The sequence below is a fragment of the Theropithecus gelada genome, chromosome 17 (genome assembly GCF_003255815.1).
Source record: "Theropithecus gelada isolate Dixy chromosome 17, Tgel_1.0, whole genome shotgun sequence".
Taxonomy (NCBI): domain Eukaryota; kingdom Metazoa; phylum Chordata; class Mammalia; order Primates; family Cercopithecidae; genus Theropithecus; species Theropithecus gelada.
In genome coordinates this window covers 52725378-52741854 of record NC_037685.1, presented here as the reverse complement: position 1 = coordinate 52741854, position 16477 = coordinate 52725378, and the positions used below count along the sequence as shown (strand labels likewise).

The 16477-nt window shown below is 49.1% G+C and overlaps 1 protein-coding gene across 2 annotated transcripts in view; it reads right to left on the bottom strand.

Moving 5' to 3' along the window:
* The window catches only part of LATS2 (large tumor suppressor kinase 2), a 96348-nt gene extending 80124 nt beyond the window's left edge, over positions 1-16224 (bottom strand). The window contains exon 1 of one of the 2 annotated variants that reach the window (XM_025364689.1): positions 15945-16224. The gene's annotated coding sequence lies outside the window, so the exon portion shown is untranslated. Of the gene's footprint in view, positions 1-14773; positions 15041-15944 lie in introns of those variants that run through there. The other variant, XM_025364690.1, reaches the window with a different exon arrangement.
* Positions 16225-16477: the final 253 nt, after the last annotated feature.

Genomic DNA, 16477 nt, shown 5'->3' with positions numbered 1-16477 from the left:
ATCAACAACTGACAGCTCATTTAAAACATTTCATTATAATAAAATTTTATTTTGAAACCCACAGCTTGAGGAGTATTTAGAGTTAAATGTTCTACATGGGATCTTGGATTTCTGGCTTGTTCCTAATAACCAATCAACTCCTTGTCCTTCATCCCCATGGCTTTACTAACCTCTCCCTTCACATGAGATGTGGTCCTTCCATATCTTTTTAGAAAACTTTCTGAACTTCTCCTTATAAAACCCTCCCAATTTCCTAAAAGACACCCCAAAGTCTGTCACCTTAAAAGAGTCCTATGTTGCAAATGTTTCAACTGCAGTTTTCACACACACATCATGAGACTTTGAAGGTAACTACTTCCTTGATTTTTTACAAGGTGGCCACTTACCAGCATTTGGACCTAAATAGTAAAATTAAAATTTCTTTCTTGTAGCAACTGATACTGACATGGAAGGGGACTGGTAACAGCATGTAGGAAACTTCTCAGAGTGCACTATGGCCACACGAACGTCCAATGATCATGTGGATAAGAGTTATGAGTCCAGAACTACGACTTCAGCATGGAAATGGCCTTGTTATGCGGAATGTGATGTCACAAAGGCACTTTCCAAGAGTAAATTCTACCTACTCCAGGCCTAGTGCACGGCCTACTCTGCTGTTCTTTGATTCAGAAAGCAAAATCCAGCCCAAGTTGATCTGAGTTGACCTCAGCAGCCAGCACAGGTCTCTTGTCACAAGGCTGGGTGACCCTGAACCAGTCCCTTGGCCTCCCTCAGCCCCACACTCCCTGCTATGTAATAGGGACAGATGCTTAGGACAGTGGTGAGCACCGGGTCAGATGACAAGGGTACCAGGTCCTGCGGTACTTGGGACACACAACACCCTCCCTATTCTTCACCCCGTGGCGACTGTTTATCTAACCAGCTGCCCTCGCTCAGGCAAGGTGCCCGCTGGTGGGAAAGGCAGAGCCAGCACCCCACACCGTGCCAAAGCCCTTAGTGGCTGCCCCTTCCCTCACCCAATCCCCTTACTCCACAGAACTCAATAAGCAGATTTCGAAGGATAATCATTTTGAGTTCTAATAAAATGAAGAACAACTGATCCAAAAAGAGTACCCTTTAAACGGGGATGGGCAGAGGGATCTGGATGCTCAGCTTACGTAAGGAACTTTGTAACTGTAAACCGTGACCCAGCTTCACAGACTTTTTCAAGCGGATAAAAAAAAAAGGATAGCTAACATTCACCCACCCTTACTACGTGTCAGGTGCAGCTCAAAGAGTTTATCTACATAGATCTATCATACAACCATACGCAATAGCAAACACTAAGAGATGACATTTGAATTACTAGTCCTTGCTTAAATGGGAAGGGGATTGTAAGCATTTTAACTATCCCCTTTCTCAATGTAATTGTGAGAGGATTCCATTTAGAAGGTAAAAGAGAGACTAAACAAATTTCTCAACATGAAATCTTTATTTTAATACACAATATAATATAGTAAAGTCACTAAAATGACTGTGTTAAGACTGTGCAGATATCGAGCTATTAGATCCAGGTACAGCCCAGATCCCCTGGGGCCTGTACTGGCCACATACCAGAAGCCTAGAGCTCTGCTTAATTGGTGTAAAATGGGGCATATTGCAGCCACACTCATTTCAGTGACTTTGTGCTCTAAGCATCTCTTTTGAAATACCTAACTTTGTAAAACCATAGCTTCACATTCCAACAAAAACGGAGAGGTTCTCAACGTGATGCCAAGCAGTATGCAGGATGCTAGGAGTGACTCGGAATTCCTATAGGAATTCACACAAATCACTTTGTTTCCAATCTTTAGTTTTCTTCCCTTTCTTTGAAAACTAAAATAGAGAAAACACAGCCATACTATCTTCACAAGAACGATCAATGCAAGAGAGGGCCTGACAATATGCGGAGAGTTTCTTCACGTCCAGAACATTCACTCGGCCATCTACTCATCTAGCCCATCCACCCTCTATCTACCCTACAAACATTTATTAAATACCTACTCAAGGCTGGGCGTGGTGGCTCACGCCTGTAACCCCAGCCACTTGGGGAGGCCAAGGCGGGCGGATCACCTGAGGTCAGGAGTTTGAGACCAGCCTGGCAATAGTGAAACCCTGTCTCTACTAACTAAAAATAAAAAAATTAGCCAGGCATGGTGGCAGGTGCCTATGATTCCAGATACTCAGGGAGGCTGAGGCAGGAGAATCACTTGAACCAGGGAGGCAGGGGTTGCAGTGAGCCGAGATCGCACCATTGCACTCCAGCCTGGGCAACAAGAGTGAAACTCCGTCTCAAAAAAATAAATAAATAAACAAAAACAAAAAAAACTTACTGAATCTCAGGCACTGATAGGATAAATGAAAACAAAATCTCGGCTTCAGCAAGTTTACTGTCAAGTGAATGCTGGGGTGAGGCAGGCAAATAAACAGCTTCAAAAAAAGAGAGATACCTGGAGAATAAAAAAGAAAGAGCTCTAAGGTAGAAATAATTAGACCTGAGTGTCAGGAGGAATGGAAATCCAGCTAGAGGGAACAGCATATGCAAAGAAGCCTTTAGGCTCCACCTACCACGTTCAGGTCTGTGCAGTTCAGGCTCTTCCTGGAGATACAGGAGGTCAAAGGACTGGGGGGTAGGGGGAGGCGGGAAGGGTTGGGGGGCCTGTGGGATGAAACCATAGAAGTCCCCAGAGGCTCAATTCGCGGCCATGTTGAGTCTGGACTCAGTGCAGAGGATGGGCAGCCACTGTCTATGGTTCAGCTAACGAGTGACACGGCCTGAGTGGAAGGTGGGCTAGAACGGACAAGTGCAGCACTTCCTGGGTGAGGAGCAGCAGCCCCGGGGAGCAAGGGGAAGGGGTTTCAGGTCTGGAATGAAAGGCACAGATGCGGGGTGGTGGGGAGGGGATGCTGGCATCGGCATATGGGGCATTTGCCCAGCCAATGGCCTGCCTGCTCAGCCATGAAATGGAGCTACCAGGTGAGTGGATGGCTGAAGGCCCTCCCAGCTCACTCACATTCCTTAGAGGAGCAGCCATCTGTGATATGTCTCTTTTTACCAGCAGTGATATTAGCACGGCACAGAAGGGGCAAGCTGCTTTCCACTCAGCTATGAAAGGGCAAGAGCCACAAGAGACAATCCAGACTGAAGAAAAAGAACCATGAGAAAGTTCCATGTTAAAGCCAGGATGCAGGGATGTCCTCTCCCCCATCACACGAGCAGACAGAAGGGAGCTGGGGGTGGCTGAAGGAGGTCCTGGTTGACTCTGAGGCTGGAAAGCTCTCTCTGAAATCTGCTCTAAAGAAGGGAAGCTGGCCGGGCGCTGTGGCTCACGCCTATAATCCCAGCTCTTTCGGACGCCGAGGTGGGCAGATCACTTCAGGTCAGGAGTTTGAGACCAGCCTGGCCAACATAGTGAAACCCTGTCTCTACTAAAAATACAAAAATTAGCCAAGTGTGGCGGCACACCCCTGTAGTCCAGCTACTCAGGAGGCTGAGGCAGGAGCATCCCTTGAACCCAGGAGGCGGAGTTTGCAGTGAGCTGAGATCGCGCCACTGCACTCCAGTCTGGGTGACAGAGGGAGACTCTGTCAAAGAAACAAACAAACAAATAAATAGAACGGAAGCCGCTGAAAGCCAGGAGGAACAGTAAGGCTCTTGGGGGTGGAGGAGGCAGGGGCAATCCACTTATTTAACATATATTTTTTAACAAATGTTCACCGAGAGAACACACTCTTGTAAACAGCGTCCAGATCAAGAAGTGTATCATCACAACCCCACAAGCCCTGGCCCCCACAGACCAAGGGGAACACTCGAGGGGAGACACCTTCGTGACATCTAACACCAAGGATTAGTCTGACCAGTTTTTGAACCGTATACCCAAGGAATTATGCAATCTCTACTCTGCAGTTCAGCACATTTCGTTCAACACATATTCATACACGTGGTGTATAGCAGAAGCCTGTCAGTTGTCACTGCTGAGTAATATCCCCTTGTACAAATACACCATAACTTATGCATCCATTCTACCTAATGGACGTTTAGGGTGCTCCTGGTCTGGGCTATTATAAATGGCGCCGCTGCCACTCAGGCTGCCATGGCTCCAGGCCCAGAGCTGTGAGGAGCTGCAGCGTGGGTGCCCAGCTCAAGGCCTTGCTTCCACCGCTGTGCCAAATACTTCCCAGTAAAAACACTTGCTGAAGAGTGACTGGCAGAGCCCCTGAAGAGACTGTAAAAAGGCACCCCTTCCCCAAGAAGTTTTTTGTTACTATTGTACAGTACCAACAATTTTCCCTGGGGAGCTTTCCGGAGCCTGGTGGGCAGAGGCCCTGGCCCACGCATAGACACGCCTTGATACCACAGCCACGTGAGGGGGGCGGGAAAAGGCTGAGTCAAATGGGGGGCGGGAACAGGACCCTTGAGGCATAGGAGAGAAAGAAACAGTCTTAGTACAAGGGTGATCATGTGTGCGCTCTAGAAGATGTGTGACACATATGCTGTGTCAGGGAGGTGAGTCTCTACTATCACCCAGGTCTTCTGTGAGTGGCTAAAAGTCTCCAAGTAGATTGCACATGCCCTCATATAAATCTGTATACATGTGACATGAGACAAGCCCTCTTATATGCAGGGCCCTTGAGCAGTGCACCACCTGAACACCCACACAAGGTGTTCCTGTTACTTGGTCCTCAGGATGCAGAAAGACTGATTCGCCTCTGACTTTAAGGAGCTCATAGCTCAAGATGAGAAGGCAGGAGAAAATCAATTATATAAATACGCTATACCATGTGTCATAATGGAAGTTTGCCCAAAGAATTATGGGGATCTGAAACAGAGAGTAGTTACAGGACAGAGAAAAGTGGGTGCATTTGGCCGGGCGCGGTGGCTCACGCCTGTAATCCCAGCACTTTGGGAGGCCGAGACGGGCGGATCACGAGGTCAGGAGATCGGGACCATCCTGGCTAACACGGTGAAACCCTGTCTCTACTAAAAATACAAAAAATTAGCGGGGCTTGGTGGTGGGCGCCTGTAGCCCCAGCTACTTGGGAGGCTGAGGCAGGAGAATAGTGTGAACCTGGGAGGCGGAGCTTGCAGTGAGCCAAGATTGCGCCACTGCACTCCAGCCTGGGTGACAGAGCGAGACTCCTTCTCAAATAAAAAAAAAAAAAGGGCCGGGCGCGGTGGCTCACGCCTGTAATCCCAGCACTTTGGGAGGCCGAGGCGGGCGGATCACAAGGTCAGGAGATCGAGACCATGGTGAAACCCCGTCTCTACTAAAAATACAAAAAATTAGCCGGGCGCGGTGGCAGGTGCCTGTAGTCCCAGCTACTTGGGAGGCTGAGGCAGGAGAATGGCAGGAACCCGGGAGGCGGAGCTTGCAGTGAGCCGAGATCGCGCCACTGCACTCCAGCCAGGGGGACAGAGCAAGACTCCGTCTCAAAAAAAAAAAAAAAAAAGAAAGAAAGAAAAGTGGGTGCATTCCATAGCACTAAGAGGTAGAACTCACAGGAGTAAGTGATGCTCAATGGAAAGGACTGATATGAAAGATGAGCCCAAGTTTCTGGTTTGAAAACTGGGGCCAGTGGTGGTGCCATTCTCTGAGCCAGGAAACCTCACCTGTCTGGACAATGCGGCCCACCAGGAGAGCAGCATCAGTGGTGGAGGAGGAGGGCAGTGACCAAAGGTGAAAAAGCACAGGGCAGGCTGGGTTCAGTGGCTCACACATGTAATCCTAGCACTTTGGGAGGCCAAGGCGGGAGGACTGCTTGAGCCAAGGAACTGGAGACCAACCTGGGCAACACAGGGAGATGGCGTTTCTAAAAGTAATTAAATAATTAGCCAGGTGTAGAGGCACACCTATGGTCCCAGCTCCTCAGGAGGTTTAGATGGTAGAATCACTTAAACCCAGGAGGTAGAGGCTGCAATGAGTCAAGGTCGCACTATTGCACTCCAGCCTGGGAGTCAGAGCGAGACCCTGTTTAAAAAGCACAGGGTGGGCCGGGCGTGGTGGCTCACGCCTGTAATCCCAGCACTTTGGGAGGCCGAGACGGGCGGATCACGAGGTCAGGAGATCGAGACCATCCTGGCCGACACGGTGAAACCCCGTCTCTACTAAAAAATACAGAAAACTAGCCGGGCGAGGTGGCGGGCGCCTGTAGTCCCAGCTACTCGGGAGGCTGAGGCAGGAGAATGGCGTGAACCCGGGAGGCGGAGCTTGCAGTGAGCTGAGATCCGGCCACTGCACTCCAGCCTGGGCGGCAGAGCGAGACTCCGTCTCAAAAAAAAAAAAAAAAAAGCACAGGGTGGGGAAGCTCACTAAGGACTGGGTGTGCAGTGTTAAAGAAGTGGCTGGAGGTGGGAGGCCCAGGTCCTTCCCCAGCTCTGGCACTGATGGTGTGGTCTGAGCCTGTCACTTAACCTTGCTGAGTTTCAAGCTCCAGCACGGTACCAAGGGTCTAATGCCCGCTACTGTCTACCTGACAGGCTTGCCCTGAGGATCACAGTGTGCTGTGCGTGACAGCAGGCTCAATCTGTAATGCATGACACGCTGATCAATTATCACCATTACTAATTAAGGATTTATGATAAGTTAGACAAAAAAGGTTTAATAAGGCCAGGAGCTAAGAGCACGGAAAAATTACCAAAGTGAACACAGAAACAGGTATTCCATGCTTGCTCCAAGTGACTCCTTTTTATATTTTAATTTTTTTTTTTGAGAGAGTCTCACTCTGTCACCTAGACTGGAGTGCAGTGGCTCAATCTCAGCTCATTGCAACCTCCACCTCCCAGGTTCAAGCGATTCTTGTGCCTCAGCCATCTGAGTAACTGAGATTACAGGCGTGCACCACCACACCCGGTTAATGTTTGTATTTTTAGCAGAGACGAGGTTTCACCCTGTTGCCCAGGCTGGTCTCGAACTCCTAATCTCAAGTGATCCACCTGGTTCAGCCTCCCAAAGTGCTGGGATAACAGGCGCAGGCTACCGCGCCCAGCCAAGTGACTCCTCTTTAAATCAGTGTTTGAGAATGATGCTTAGAAAGTTAAAGGAGCAGGGGAAGAGGAAAATAAGGCAAGAATATAGAACATAGAATGTAGATCGGGGGTGATAACTCTTCCTTTTAAGACAAAAATTGGCCGGGCGCGGTGGCTCAAGCCTGTAATCCCAGCACTTTGGGAGGCCGAGACGGGCGGATCACGAGGTCAGGAGATCGAGACCATCCTGGCTAACACGGTGAAACCCCGTCTCTACTAAAAAATACAAAAAAACTAGCTGGGCGAGGTGGCGGGCACCTGTGGTCCCAGCTACTCGGGAGGCTGAGGCAGGAGAATGGCGTGAACCCGGGAGGCGGAGCTTGCAGTGAGCTGAGATCCGGCCACTGTACTCCAGCCTGGGCGACAGAGCAAGACTCCGTCTCAAAAAAAAAAAAAAAAAAAAAGACAAAAATTATCAGTCATTGTCTTAATGAAGGACTGAGAGAGAGAGAGTGTGTGTGTGTCTGTCTGTCTACATACTGGAAAAATAGAGACAGTGTTAAACTGAACATTTTTTAATTTAATGAGTTGCTTGTACTTAAGAAAATAAAATTACATGAAAATTAATGTGAAGCAGTAAATAGAGGTCAGTTCAATAATGTCTGTGTTGGCTAAAAAAAAAAAAAGAAAGTTAAAGTAGCTTTCTTTTAACTGTAAAGATAGAAAAGCACAGAGAAGAAAAGCTTAAGTCATTCCTCTCCGAAATGTGCCTGCAGCCAGGCGCCAGGTTGCTCAGTTCTGAGTAGCGTCTGAGCCTCAAGATGCTGACCGCAGCTCAAACGCCAGGTCTGGGTTGACTCTGTGATCCTGTGCATGTCAAACACACCAACGCATCCTGTCCTCCCCACCTTGCAAAACCTTTCTCTCAGCTAGAAAACTCTAACCCTGGGCCAGGCACGATGGCTCACGCCTGTAATCCCAGCACTTTGGGAGGCTGAGGCGGGCAGATCACAAGGTCAGGAGATGGAGACAATCCTGGCCAACATGGTGAAACCCCACCTCTACTAAATACACAAAAATTAGCTGGGCGTGGTGGCACACGACTACTCAGGAGGCTGAGGCAGGAGAATTGCTTGAACCCAGGAGGCGGAGAATGCAGTGAGCCGAGATCATGCCACTGCACTCCAGTCTGGCAACAGAGTGAGACTCTGCCTCCAAAAAAAAAAAAAAAAGGCAAAGCAAAGCAAAGCAAAGCCCAACCCAACCCGCCTGGCTCACTCCTACTCCTAGAACCTCAGCCTAGGACCCTCCCACAGAAGGACCTTCCTGACCTCCCCAATCTAAGGGACCACACATGTTCACTCCCAGCCCTTCCCACAGCACCATCACTGGCTGGTGTCTTCCTCTTGAAGAAACCGATAGCACCATGAGGGCAGGAGCATCCTGTTTGGTTTACCCCCATCTACTCCCGGGCATGTGCACACAGGCCTATGCAACATCTGTTGAAAGACACAGGTAGTCACTTAGCACCGAGTCTGCATCCTCAGTTCCACAATGAGGACAAAGCCTGCCAGTGTCACCCCAAAGGTCTAAGGTGATGAGGAGAACGAAGCCTCAATCAACAGCAGTGCCTTCTCTGAAGTTTAACATGCAGGTCTAAATGAAATGTGCCCGAGGGAGCTTCATAGAACAAGTCGCAGGACTATGGTATATTATTCAGCTATAAAAAGGAAGGAAATCCTGTCATATGCAACAATAAAGATGAACTTCAAGAACATTTTGCTAAGTGAAATATGCCAAACACAAAAAGGAAATATTGTATGATTCCAGTTATGTGAGTTACCTCCAGTATGCAAATTCATAGAGACAGAAAGAAGAGAGATTACCAAAAGCAAGGTGAACAGGGAATTTTTATTTAAGGGGTACAGTTTTTGTTTGGGATGATGAAAAAGTCTTATATATAGACAGTGGTGATGTTTGCAGTAATGATGCATTTAATGCCACTTAACTGAACTGTATACTTATGAATGGTTAAAAGGATAAATAGTATGTATATTTTTCCTCAATTTTAAAAATGGGGAAAAATGTCTCCTAACTACTCCTGTTTAGCAAACTCGTTTGAACAACAGCTCCCTTTTTAAACATAGCTACATGGCTGGGCATAGTGGCTCACGCCTATAATCCTAGCACTTTGGGACCCAGAGACAGGCAGATCACTTGAGGTCAGGAGTTCAAGACCAGCGTGCCCAACATGGCAAAATCCCCCTCTACTAAAAATGCAAAACTTAGCTGGAAATCGCTCGAACCGCGGAGGCGGGGGTTGCAGTGAGCCAAGGTCATTCCACTGCACTCCAGCCTGGGCAACAGAGCGGGTCTCCATCTCAAAAACAAACAAACAAATAAATAAATAAACATAGCTACACAATGAGAAGACTGGACCTAGGGACTGGGTAGGACATAGCAGGGCAAAGTCTCCACACGAAGTCCAAACCCCAGGGCAGCTGCACCTCCCCACCCCACTGGCCCTCCACCACACAGACACTGACTCACAGCAGAGCTGCGCTCCTAGAGACACTTGGGGTGTTAAGCATCTGTGGGTGCCCCAAACATTCAAATAATAAAATCAACCAGGGTGGTCCAGTCTGGACACTTCTATGTCGATGTCTATTTATACCTGAGCTAAGAAATACTAAGTGACTGTGCCCTTAAACAGAAGCCAGATCAGGAGTCCTGGTTTTTCTTTCCTTTTCCATTCCCCCCTCAACATCTGCTTATGAAAAATTTCAATCATACAAAAAGGTTGAGAGGATTATTCAGTGACATCCCTAAACCTACCACCTGGTGTTGTTTGGTACGGAGGTAGGGGGAGGGCCCCACACCCTGTTCTGATTTTTTCTCCATCTCCCACCACAGTGAGGCACTAGTCCAGGAATACCACAGGGGCTGTCCTTGTCTTCAGTGAACACGCAAAATAGTACCTACGGATAAACTGTGTTCTTGCCTCAGTACTTTAGAAACGATGAAACTTTCCTTCAGTTTCATAAAGAATGAAAGTATTTTTTTCAGCTTGAGACTGTGTATTTTAAGCTTTAGTTTGAAGACAGTTGATTTCATGACCAAATTATGAACTTTTGAAAGAATTTTCATGAGAATACTCATCAGTCAAGACTGCAGCTGGAAATGAACAACTCTGACATACTACTATCCCATTTTAATGAGACTTCACATATGGGAAATTTTTCTTTCACCAAGAGTTTTATAAATATGATCCTCATGGATGTGGACTTTAAAAAATGGGGATATCAAGCAAAGTAAATCTAACTTTGGAAATTTCTTTGGCATCACCAATTGATTTAAACATACTTTAAATAAGAAACCACAAACACAAATTTTAAAACTGTAACAACTCACAAAACAAAAACACCTCATTCTCTAAATCCAAAGCTGAGACAACTACTAAATCCCATGCTTAATATAGGTGACCTGTGTAAACAATGTGAGAGCAAAATTTTAAGCATGCCTTTAATTTGGTCCTTCCAAACTCAATTCCAACCCGCAATCCAATCCTGGAAAACGCTATCAGATGTTCAAGAATTTTTATTCTAATTTATCCTAGTGCTTCACAAACCCACACTGGCTGCCAAACACACATCAAGCACCAACCAAGGAACCAACCAAACCAATGCCTCATGGGACCGGCACTAATGACACACGTTGGCATTTTCTGAAGCAGGATTTCTTGGACCTAAAATTCCAGCTATTATTTAAATCATATCCCTACTATAATTAACTAGCAAAGCTGAAACTAAATCAGGCAGACGGGCCAGGCCTCCAGCCAGATGCTAAATGTCAGAATCATAAACCACTATGTGGATGTGCCACTCCAGCACTGTCCAGGCCAGGAAGCCACAGGCTACCTCTCATAATGAGGGTCTTTGAAGAAGGCAGTGATTGCATTCCTTTGGGGATCTAGGAAAACACACTTTAGAAGAATTCCCACTCTCCAATAGCAGCGTCATCACAAGGCCTCAGAGGGTTTGGCATTGCCATATGTGCCCTGAGCATTGTGCTGGACACTATGAGGTCTCACCCAGGTAGAATAGGGTCTATTTTTTTTTGGAGGGGCGGTGGGGGCAGGGTCTTACTCTGGTTGCCCAGGCTGGAGTGCAGTGACAAGATCTGAGGGGAAGTTTTACCATGAGATGGGGTTTCGCCATGTTGCCCAAGCTCATCTAGAATTCCTGGACTCAAGCGATCCACCTGGCTCGGCCTCCCAAAGTGCTGGAATTACGGGCATGAGCCACCATGCCCAGCCAGGGTCTCACTTCTACATAAGCTTACAGTCTAGGGGAAAAAGACACCATCACATTCTCTATTAGACAGCTTTGTACATGATATTTTTATGATATTCATTATGCAAATACAAATGGCATAAAAAAACTGAGCTATATAAGTCTGTACTGAAGATATCTCAACGGAGTGACCAAGTTGCAGATACATTATTAGTTCTTTGCAGCATTCCTAATAGCAAGCGACCCAGCAGGATGGGCCATCTTACATTCAAGTTCATAGGCCAGCGGGGGTTCTCAATCGTTAAGAAAGCCTTGCCTCCTCTGTCCCCCTCCAAGTTTTGGATATGCTCCAGCCAGGGAGTTAGAACACCCCTCCCATTTGAAAATCACGGCTATGGACTTAAGTAATAAATACTGTGACTGCCCAAAGAATCCCTGCCTACTTCCATGGAGGGGCACAATTCTTCAGGAAGGTGTTGAGATTCTTTGGAGAAGGTATCTTAGAGAAAGGGATATGTCACCAAAATCAGAAAGGCTGAAGGGCTAGGATGTGATGGAGAAAGTGTGAAGCTATTCTCGGAGGATGGAACTTCCCATGAAAAGGTTCAAATGTGGGAGAGAAAGATGAACACAAGAGCCAAAAAATGTTGGGGAGGGGGCAGGTGTCGTGCGGGTACATTTAATGAGAAAATAGGAGTGAGACTCCCGAGGAAGAATGGAGTTAACTAGTAATGAACCATGTTGGCCCTTAGCATTCCTGCTCAAGATAACTGCCTAGAGGCAGCCAGGCTCACTATTCCAGAGGCCCACTCCTTTCAAAATCCAGCTTACATTCTTAAGATCCTTACCATCCTAACTGATCAAGGGTCTCTAGGATCTAAACTACGCCACAAGATTCTAACAATCACTGTTAATAAGAAATACAAACCACGGCTACAAAATACGGGATTTTTTCATTTTCCTCCCAGAAAAATTCCCATGTATGTCACATATTGTCACACAAACAAAAAGGATTTGTGAATTAACTTAAAACACTTGTCACAATTAACTTGACATGGTCTAGATGATAACTAACAAAGTCTTCCCAGGGTGAATGGCAAACATTAAACAATGCCAAATTTCCATTCTAATTTTAACATCATAACCAATGTCTTTATTTCCAGTATTACCTTGCTTTCTTCATACTTTCAAAATATAACTAATAACCACGTAACATCAGCCTTAAAAATACTGAGCGAACAGCTGACTAACAGTGAAACGAATAGCCCAAGCAGGGCTGCCCTCACACTGGGGCCATCACAGGGCACTCTACGTAATAAAGCCCATTACAGAGAGCAGCAGTGACCTAGTGTACAATGGGAACAATGCCCCGGACTTGTGTAATTTGAAGGCCAATTCCTTCTAGAGGAATTACTAAGCAATAGACTTTTTAAAAGAAGATTCCGAGAATGTTTAGAGCTAGAGGTCAGTCACTTCAATCAAGCCTTACCCGTCTTTCTGTTCATCAGAATATTTCGGTACTTTTTAGAACAGATTTAGTCAAGACAGAGTCAATGCATTTGAATTTATCTTCTGTATTTCTTCACGCCGTTTTTAAAAAGTCAGTAAGAAATACTGTTTAGAAGTTTCACATGATTTTAAAAAAATATAAAAGCAGCTTTTCAAAACTGGTGTTGGTATGGTTTTTCCAATACAAAGAACACCTCTCCCCTAAACCCAGCTTCCCAAAATCCTTCCTCTGTTTATGGTCAATTTATCAGCTTCAACTCCCATCCTACCCCGCCCCTCGGTGGAGTTTAGGAGCCCAGGGCTGGCTATTTACAACACAGTATTTAAAATAACAAGGAATCTTATTGTAAAAGCATTCCCCTCCCACCAACCCTGTGATTTGCTAAGGAACATGTACGGCTCCAATTTACAGTATTTAAACTATTTCAAACTCGATGAAGAAGCCAGAAGAATCCCTTCCAGTTCTATAATTCATTGATTCTAGTAATTCACCTTGGTAATTTTGCAAGACAGGATAGCCTCTGCTCAGATACCTTAAACTGCCTGCCTGAGATTTGGAAAGTTATTAAATGTTCACCAACTTATTTTCAAAGGAATGCCGGTATATTCATTATTCTATTATTATTATTACATTCAGTGCCTTCTATACCTGCATGAGACAAAATTTTGTAAGACACTGAATAACACATCTTGCTAATTAAATAGACGTCATAAACAGTTTATACATTCTCATTTTGGAATTTTTTTTCTGTTACTACCTTATTACAACGGTTATTTCAGAAAAAAAAAAACTTAAAACATACAAAGCAGCTTACCAAAAATATACAAGATTTAGTACAAATTTCCCAATAATCAGCCATGAGTTACTTTTTCCATGATTAAGGGAAGGCCCCTCATCTTCTAAGTTAAAATTTTAAGCAGAACAGTTGTGTAAGATCACACACATTTTGTGATTTCGCATTCAAATTTCAGTATATTTGTTTGTTATTAAAATATGGGCAAACTTTCCTCTGAAAATGTACATATTTGTTGAATACTTTGTGAAAAGAGCTGTTCAGCTATTAATNCCCGTCTCGGCCTCCCAAAGTGCTGGGATTACAGGCTTGAGCCACCGCGCCCGGCCAAGGTGAAATAATTTTTTTAATGCTATTACATTAAAAACACTCTTGGCCGGGCGCGGTGGCTCTCGCCTATAATCCCAGCATTTTGAGAGGTCGGCGGATCGCGAGGTCAGGAGATCGAGACCATCCTGGCTAACACGGTGAAACCCCGACTCTACTAAAAATACAAAAAACTAGCCGGGCGAGGTGGCGGCGCCTGTAGTCCCAGCTACTCGGGAGGCTGAGGCAGGAGAATGGCGGGAACCCGGGAGGCGGAGCTTGCAGTGAGCTGAGATCCGGCCACAGCACTCCAGCCTGGGCCACAGAGCGAGAATCCGTCTCAAAAACAAAAACAAAAAACAACAACAAAAAACCACTCATATCCATCCTAGAGAAGCGTGAAAATGTGAAAGTTCTTGTTCAAAATTCTTGTCAGGTGGGGCGCGGGTGGCTCACGCCTGTAATCCCAACACTCTGGGAGACCGAGGCAGGTGGATCACCTGAGGTCAGGAGTTCGAGGGCCAGCCTGGCCAACACGGCGAAACACGTCTCTACTAAAAGTACAAAATTATCTGGGCTGGCGGCGGGCGCCTGTAGTCCCAGCTACTTGGGAGGCTGAGGCAGGAGAATCGCTTGAACCCGGGAGACGAAGGTTGCAGTGAGCTGAGATCGCGCCACTGCCCTCCAGCCTGGGAGGCAGAGCGAGATCCTGTCTCAAAACAACAACAACAAAATTTTTGTCAACAAAATCTGAAAGTGAAGTTCTCTCATAGTTATCCTCGCAAAACAGCATTTCTCATCCAAAGGCCTCAGAAGAGCCGCCAGCCGCCGAGCTCACTGGGGACCCTGCTACCGGCTGCTTGGCGCCCCGGTCGGGTGGGTTTTACCTTCTTCAGGGTCCATTCCTCGCCTCGACCCCGCTCCCACCCCTGGGGACACTGGAAACTCGGACTTTACAAACGGGTTCGCTCCAGGCCGCACTCCATGCCCGAGAGAAAGCTCCCCAGAACTTCTGGAGTTGGGCAGCGATGGCAAGATGTGAACGATGTCAGAACCCCCATCTCCGGAGTCCGGCTGCGAGCTAAGCGCAGGGGAGCTTGCATCAGAGCAGAAAGCCAAGCCCCCGACACGTCGCTAAACTAGGGCACGGGAATGGCGTGTTATGCAACGGCCGCCGCTCGCGTGGCCACGAAAGCGCTCCCGCGGCTCGGGCCGCGTCCCGCCAAGACCGTGAGCAAACTCGCAGAGTCGGCGCGGCAGCCGGCCGGGAGGAACGGCGCCCCCAAGGTCCGGAGGTCTCCGAGGGGCTGACTGGCCCGCGGGCTGGCGGCGCGGCCGCGGGGAACGGGGTTGGCAACGTGTGGCCGGGGCTGAGGCGGCGCAGCCACGGGGGCTGAGGGGCGGCGCGGCCTCGGCTGCCGCACGGCCGTGGGTCTGTCGGCTCGCGGGACGACGGGGCGGCCGGCGGGGGCGAACAGGGCGGGCTCCGAACGACTGATTGGCCCGTGGGACGATGGCGCGGCCGAGAGGACGGCCCCGGCTCCGTGGGACCGCTGCGCAGCCGGACGCCGGGGTCCCGAGGCTGTCAAGGGCGCCCGGCCCGGCGTCTAGTGGAAAGCCGAGCCCCCGGGGACAGCGGAAGCAGAGGCGCGCCCGGCGCTACGGCCTTTCGGATCCGGGACACCGCCCCCGGCCCGCACCGCCCCTGCCCCGCCGTGATCCCGGCCGCCCCCGCCGCCGCACAACAAAGCGGCGCAGCCCCGCTGCCCCCGCCCGACGCCGGCCTCCAACTTCCCCGGCTCCTCCGGAACCGGCTCCGCGGGCTCCGCACGGCCTGGACGACGCGCCGCCGGGCGGGGGCGGCTCCGGGCGGGCGCGGACCGTGGGGGCAGGGCGCAGGGCTCCGTCCGGACAAACTTCCTCGGCCGCCCCGCCGGGCGCCCTTCCCGGAGCCTCGGCCCCGTGGTGGGTGCGCGGAGCCGCAGGGCTCGACCGCCTCGCGGAAACTCTCGCCACCCGCCCGGCGGCCGCCCCGACCCCAGCCCCCAGCCCCCTCACCTCCAGGGGCGCGGTCTACACCCTCGGGGGCGTCCTGGCCCGCGGCTCCCGGGCCTCGCGCGCCGGGAGACCGGGCACTGGTGGCTGGAGCTGCTGCTGGCCCCGCAGGGACGGGGGAGCCCCGGGCGGCGGCGGTGGCGTGGACGGCGACTGCTCCATCTTCCCGGGGCGCTCACGCCGCGGTTCCAAAGCGCAGACCCAAGTGGGACATTCGCTACATTGTTGGCATTCCACGGGCGTCACGTGACCCCGCCTCCCGCGTCACTCTCGGCCGCATACCAGCCCGGGCGGGGCGCCTGCGGCCCCTGCTCCTCCGCGGCCGCTCCGCCCAGCCCCGCCCGGCCGCGCTTCCTGCCTCCGGCCTCGACCGCCACCTGCCCGCGGCCTCCCTGCTGGCCTGCGGTAGCTCGCCGGGGCCTCTCGGACCTATTTGACTCTCTGCTAGCCGCCCCCAAACTTGAGTATTTGCCCTCTCGACTGCACTTGTATTAAAAGTTGGTAACTGTTGTTAAAGTCACTATTCTTAAGTATCT